Source organism: Dermacentor andersoni, chromosome 7, assembly GCF_023375885.2.
Source record: "Dermacentor andersoni chromosome 7, qqDerAnde1_hic_scaffold, whole genome shotgun sequence".
Taxonomy (NCBI): Eukaryota; Metazoa; Arthropoda; class Arachnida; order Ixodida; family Ixodidae; genus Dermacentor; species Dermacentor andersoni.
In genome coordinates this window covers 133419806-133426747 of record NC_092820.1, presented here as the reverse complement: position 1 = coordinate 133426747, position 6942 = coordinate 133419806, and the positions used below count along the sequence as shown (strand labels likewise).

Genomic DNA, 6942 nt, shown 5'->3' with positions numbered 1-6942 from the left:
CTGTCTGTCTGTCTGTCTGTCTGTCTGTCTGTCTGTCTGTCTGTCTGTCTGTCTGTCTGTCTGTCTGTCTGTCTGTCTGTCTGTCTGTCTGTCTGTCTGTCTGTCTGTCTGTCTGTCTGTCTGTCTGTCTGTCTGTCTGTCTGTCTGTCTGTCTGTCTGTCTGTCTGTCTGTCTGTCTGTCTGTCTGTCTGTCTGTCTGTCTGTCTGTCTGTCTGTCTGTCTGTCTGTCTGTCTGTCTGTCTGTCTGTCTGTCTGTCTGTCTGTCTGTCTGTCTGTCTGTCTGTCTGTCTGTCTGTCTGTCTGTCTGTCTGTCTGTCTGTCTGTCTGTCTGTCTGTCTGTCTGTCTGTCTGTCTGTCTGTCTGTCTGTCTGTCTGTCTGTCTGTCTGTCTGTCTGTCTGTCTGTCTGTCTGTCTGTCTGTCTGTCTGTCTGTCTGTCTGTCTGTCTGTCTGTCTGTCTGTCTGTCTGTCTGTCTGTCTGTCTGTCTGTCTGTCTGTCTGTCTGTCTGTCTGTCTGTCTGTCTGTCTGTCTGTCTGTCTGTCTGTCTGTCTGTCTGTCTGTCTGTCTGTCTGTCTGTCTGTCTGTCTGTCTGTCTGTCTGTCTGTCTGTCTGTCTGTCTGTCTGTCTGTCTTCAAATCGAATATTCTAACCCCCAGAATATGGCTTAATACGCTTCGAATAAACAGCATCGACTTACAAGTACTCGCAGAAATAAAAGCTAAAGTAGGAAAGCATGTATTATTCTCGCTGGAATTATTGGACTACACAAATCTAACCTACAGCCAAAGCTTATACACAACCTTGAGCGCAGTATTGACCTCGCGACCACTGAGACACCAATAATCATGGGCCATCAATCGATTACCGATCTCATTCGGATAAGGGCTTGGTTTATTCATCGTATTCTATCGCTGTGCTTTCTGTGCGGCCAATGTAAATCATAAAATCCAAGTACAATATTCACATGTAGGACAAATTAGCATTTTTTTACGCTTTAAATAGTGAGACTGTGATAATAAACACAAATCTCGCACAATTTTTACATCAATATAAATTTGAGAACGACGACTATACAACCTATTCCTCACATTGTATATTGGCTTAATAATGTCATATGTGGCGGCGGCAATATAATCAAATATGACTTATTTAACGGAAGCGACCACGATATCTTCTTGTTCATTTTCTTGATCAAGTTATTTTCCTATTTATTGCGCGCGGTGGAAATGTGATTTCACGAATGATGTGTTTCCGTAAGCAGTGATTCGTATTACCAGCGTTGAGATAACGACTGCTCTCGGCCCTAAACCCGGTAGGCTGCAAGGCGTGCACACACTGCACAGTACCGTAACAACACCGGTTTAAGGAATCTTTTGTGGTGTAAATCCGCACTTAACATTCAGCATCACTTCAGTGCATCACTTGGTTAATTGGGTCATTTTTCTTGCAGTTTTGGAACAACACTCAGACATTGTGGGCTTATTACACGAATCAGACTGGTGCCCCAACCTGTCAAAAAGACGATAAAGTCAACATAACAACTGATCATATATTTCTCAATGAATCCTATATAAAGGATTCTATAAAGTAAGTTTCAACGCTTTATAGTAGGCTTGATTAATATTAACAGTGGTTCGTCTTTCAGGCACATTGAAGGCAATACATGGTTGTTCCCAAGGGGCAGCCTAGGGTCGTCCACAAATGTAATGGTAATGCTGAACGACAGTAAGTGACAATATTTTCGTTTTTCTTTATAAAACTGAACTAGAAATGACAGCGTCAGTAATACTATACTTGATGGTACAGCGCAACTACCAGACGTCTACTTCAAGCCGTAAAACTTCTTTAGCGAAGTCTATCAAACGAAGCTTTCCTTCTCTTGCTTCCTTCGTTTCGCAAGGTTGTTATGTGTTGCTCGGTCGGTAGGTATCACTGCGAATGATGTACAGACAGATATGCGAATGGTATTTCCAACGAATGCCAAAACCAGCAAATTGGCTTATACAACTTATGTATGGCAACTGGAAAAGTAGTGGAGGAAACTGCAACAGTGTAAGACGCAATAAAAAATGATTTTCCACAAAAATACAGAATATATGTGAGCATTGTAAGGTGCTAAGTATCTGTAAACACCTACTTCTTTATGTATTGTAAGGGCTTTTGCATCTACCAAATAAAGGCAGTCGGGAAAGGACGTCGTCAGGTGGCGCATTAGGATTGTGAACGCCCTCCCGGCCATTCGAGGTGGCCCATATGATGACGCTACTTCTCTTTGCGTACTGGCGGGAAAATGTATAAAGCGCTAAGACCTCAGGGTACGCGCATTTAATGGACTCATGGTAGGCCGCGAGGCCGATGTATTTGTTGAGCATCTCCATCTGTGACCGCTCCTGAGTGGAATGGATAAACAGCAGATATGCTGATTTGACGGGTTCTAATAAAGGGGCTTTAGCGCGCATCAACGACAGTCTAGGGCGAGAGGAATAATCGCGACATAGCGAAGTGGGCCATTTACATTCAAGGTTTATCTCTTTATTTAATGTTTCTGTAATGAAGAAAGGAAGAGAATGACATCCCGGTCATCACCAAGAGCGGAGGGCACGAGATCGATTATGTCCTCAATATAGGCGGTAAAAGTTTAAATCAGTTCCTGTGCCCGTGTGCGCAGCCGTTGCTCGGCGCGCAACTTCCGCACGGCCAGGCGACCGAAAACGGCAGATATCGCCTCCTTGAAACCAGACCAGTTTTCAAATTCCGATTCGTGGTTCGTATACCACAGCTTCGCCACGCCAGCCAGGTAAAAGGTCGCAGTACTCAACTTAGCAGCGCCATCCCACTTGTTGGGCCCACTAACTTTTTCGTAGGACGACAGCCAGTCCTCGACGTCCTGGTCTTTCGTACCCGAAAATACCGGGGGGTCTCGCTGGCGAACCGGGCCGGGGCAAATGGCGGCCGGGAGAGGTGGCGGCGGTCGGGCTGCGTCAGCTTGCATGGTCGAGTGAAACGTGCGGGATCGGAGATCCAGGGCGCCGGCGATGCGCGTACCAAGCACGATCCACCAAGTGTAAGGAGGTTTATTGGACGAGTCCAACAAAGAGGCGGTATCTCGGAACAGTAACCAGGGAGAACAAGATGGTGGTGTTCGAGCGCCGATCTCGTGCCCTCCGCTCTTAATGATGATCGGGATGTCATTCTCTTCCTCTCTTCATTACGCCTCAATTAATACATACCTTTAAATAGCACGCATTTTACAAAGAGAAACGCTAGTGCGTCTTCCTTCCCTTCGATGGCCTCGTGGAAACAGAGACCCGCTGCCTGCCGCGACAGCGAGCAGTGGCGCATTGAGGGTCAAGGTGAACGGAATGATCTTATACTTACTGGAATAGTGGATTGTAGACCGTACACTTAGCTGCTGCGTGGCCTCTGCGACGATCAAACACGTGACCGCGCCTACATTGAGTGCCTTCTCGATTTATCTTCCGGACAGCGGGCCAGGTGGTGGGAATTCCACAAAACTATTTTTCTCCATTCCTGAGTGAAATATTATTCTTCCCTTATAGAGTGCTCTCAAAGAAATGCGGATGAGGAACTGTAGTGCTGGTAGTGACTTATACATGGCGTATGTTTTGCTAGTCGATGCGTCTACGTCTTCCTATAAAGCAATACCAAGATATGCGTACTTCCTTATTTCCCATTTTCTCGTAACAGCACAGAGCTCGAAAATTTGCGCTTACAAGCGAGAAATATTTGTAAATAGTTGTGTTCAATGTCATCATTCCTTGTTTTGACTGCTTCTCGCAACCATCACTTTTCTTATAGCGTTAGCATTCTTTGGGTGCATCTCGCTCTTCAAGAGGCTATGTGCTATATGGGGATGTACCTATCTATCCAAGTATTTATGTATATATCTATGTCCGTGTCTAACGTATTTTCCTGTTACCTGGATCACTGGGAAGTACGTGGCCGAATGATCACGCATCGGCCAGCTTTGCTGAGGAAACAGAGTTCAAAACAAACGACCGGAACAACATATGACACTGAGTATATCCTGTGTACATACATGTCGGCCATCAACAAACATCTTTCACGCGGACATGGGTCACAGTATAAGCAGGACTGAGTATGCAGCGCTTTCTGAAGAAGCTCTTTGACGCTGATTTGAAACACTAGGTATGTGCCAGCCGATCGGTGCTTGTCTTGAATGAACCTCTTTGATGCCAACGTGCATCGCTGAGAATGTGCCAGTAGGTTAGTGACGCTTTTCAATCAATGTCTTTGTTACCAACTTGGGTACTTGGGTATGTGCAACTGGGAATGTGCCGTTTTAAAAGCACGAGAATGAATCCTTAAACTTCCCTGGGGCTGACCGGAGTCAAACCCACGTCATACTTCAGCCATAGGATGTTTTTGCAGGTGGCGCCACAAATGCATACGCTATGTACAATTTAAAACGAACGCCTTTCGTGCCAACGCTTTAGCAAGCTGCGCCATGAATGCACTTGGGGCCCTAAAACGTCAAGCTGCTCCAATGTTTTCATTCCAACCTCCTGATGTCAAATTTAGGTAACCGGTGACGTAAGCAGTTCCTGCAGCGTAGAGTGAACAGCCCAATCAAATGCTGTCCTCGGTGAAAGGAGCTCATGTATGTTTGCATGTAAAATAAATACCATTGCCGACACCGAGTCGGTTTTGTTTTCGAATTGGCTGGCAAGAGGCGAAGGGCAGGCTCAAGTGCAGAGGCATTCAATGGAACCGAGCCAGTGCAGTGAAAATAGTTAACCGGATGAAGAGGGTGGTGCCGGCGTCAGTGCTCGGTACGCTTCGCTTACATAGCTTGTGGTGGCTGGTCTAAAATTGCGGGGACGTGGAACGGGAGTAACAGGTAACAACGACCCCTTTACGGAAGTTCGAATTTTAACAACCGTTCCTTTTGTCGATGAAATGCAGTTCCGAAAGCACTTCAGGCTGTCTCGATGCGTCGTCACCGAACGGATCGCGGCTGTCGCTGCGCCTCCAATGTTTCCGACCAACACACAATTGCGAAGGACAAGAGAAGCAGACCTACATGCGGCACGACTTCCATAAGAACGCAGTTGGCTTAACAGAAACACAAAACTTCTAACAAATAACGCGGGCGTGAGTTCAATCCGAAAACAACGAAAAACTCGTGGAAATTTGGGCGCTTCCGGAACTGGATGTGCTCTAGCACCTCCGCCAGTTGCTTAGAGCAACTGGCGGAGCACCAGTAGTCCAGTGCGCCAGTGCATGTGTTTGAGTCACAGATTTTCATTCTGTCGTCCTCCGTTGTAGCGAGGTACTCGGGGCAGAGTTCGTCGGCCACTCCCAGTATGTCACTGGAATTCACTACTGCGGCCCTATAACCTAAAACTATTCGAAAATGTTTTCATTCCAATCTCCAGACGTCAAGTTTGCGTAACCGCCGACGTAAGCACTGGGCGGTCATCTGCAGGGTTGTCTGAACAGATCAATGAAACGCTGTCCCCGTTCATAGGAGGTCACGTTTCTCTGCTGTCAACATCAATGGTATTACTCACAATGAACAGTTTTTCTTATCTAATTGGCTGACAAGCGGCGAGGAGCACACTCAAGTGGAGAGGAATCCGGTGGGATCGAGCCAGCGCAGTGAAAATAGACAACCGGAAAGAATAGGGGGTGCGGGCGTCTGCGATGGGTCCGCTTCCGCTTGCTTACTTTATGGTGGCTGATCGAAAACTGTGGGGCCCTGCAACGGAAGGATAAGAATGTCGCTAAAACGGGTGCTCGGCAAGGAATAGCTGGCATAGCGATGTAGTATACGTGCCTAAAGGACTCGAAGACGTTTTACTGCCACACAAAATGGTTTATTATACGGAAGTGAATCCATGCTCACCAGCAGGCCCGAGTAGCGTGTGTCTGAGCGATCGGCGGGCAGCAATCTTCTATTCATTTCGGAACGGGGCAGTCTCCGGTTATTCAGAAAAACATTCAGTTTTGTTCGGCATATTAATGTATTTTTAACGCGTACGCCTCAGTTTGACGCAGTGAGTTTTCGGGGTTCGCGTGACAGAAAGGCGAAGTCGACGCCGCCCGGAATATGTTGACAAAAAGCAGAGGGCTAATTGAAAGAAGGCGCCTAATCACGAGTATTTATTTTTTTATTTGTTTACTCATGCATAATCAGTGTGTACACCTCATATCAGATGGGGAGCTATGGCGGTTTCGTGACCTCGGGCGACAAACATGCGAAGTTGAGGATAGCCCGAAAATTTTCTACAGAATTACATACTTTTAATAGAAAATTATGCAACAGCTTTACATTGCAGCGTCGTTGATATGTTCCGCTCATGAATAGACATCTCGGGAACTTGAGTAATTGAGTATGTGCACTTTAGTGCGTGTGGCAAATCAACTAAGAACTGTCAGCGTTCGCAAGCACTTGCGCCACATGTTTCTCGTGTGGTAGAGAGCGCGCGGACTCCTCGGCAGTGCTACTAGATTGTGCAAGGCATCCTGAAAGATACGCGAGAGGGGTCTCCTGCTCCTGCATGACGTGCTTCTGAGGGTTCGGACCAACCAGCGCACAATGCGATTCGGAGGGCACGAGCAGGATTCACGGCAGGGGTGCTAGATCGCGCCGTGTGCTTTTTAGGGAAGCGTTAAAGATAAATCCTGCTGCAGTAGACTTCTCATAGATAACTGCTTTCGATGGTGGCAATATGTTGTTGCGCTTCCTTCCTTCAATACGAAACGCATTGAACTCGACAGTCATAGTGAGTTGGGTTCTGCCGTAATTTCATGAACATGCACAACCATCGAGAACAGGCAGAAATTTATATATATATTGAGGCAGGCAAGCACGATCGTAATCTGTCTGGTTTGCCTCCACCATAAGCGACCCGTGAATTCCCTGTAAGCGCTGAAACTTTTTCTTTCTTATCAAATT

The 6942-nt window shown here is 46.7% G+C and overlaps 1 long non-coding RNA gene across 1 annotated transcript in view; it reads left to right on the top strand.

The window, feature by feature from the left end:
* Positions 1-1650: 1650 nt before the first annotated feature.
* Positions 1651-6942, top strand: part of LOC129385358 (uncharacterized) — a 37604-nt gene continuing 32312 nt past the window's right edge. Inside the window, exon 1 of the long non-coding RNA XR_011895540.1 lies at positions 1651-1724. This is a non-coding gene — a long non-coding RNA (uncharacterized lncRNA). The remainder of the gene's footprint in view (positions 1725-6942) is intronic.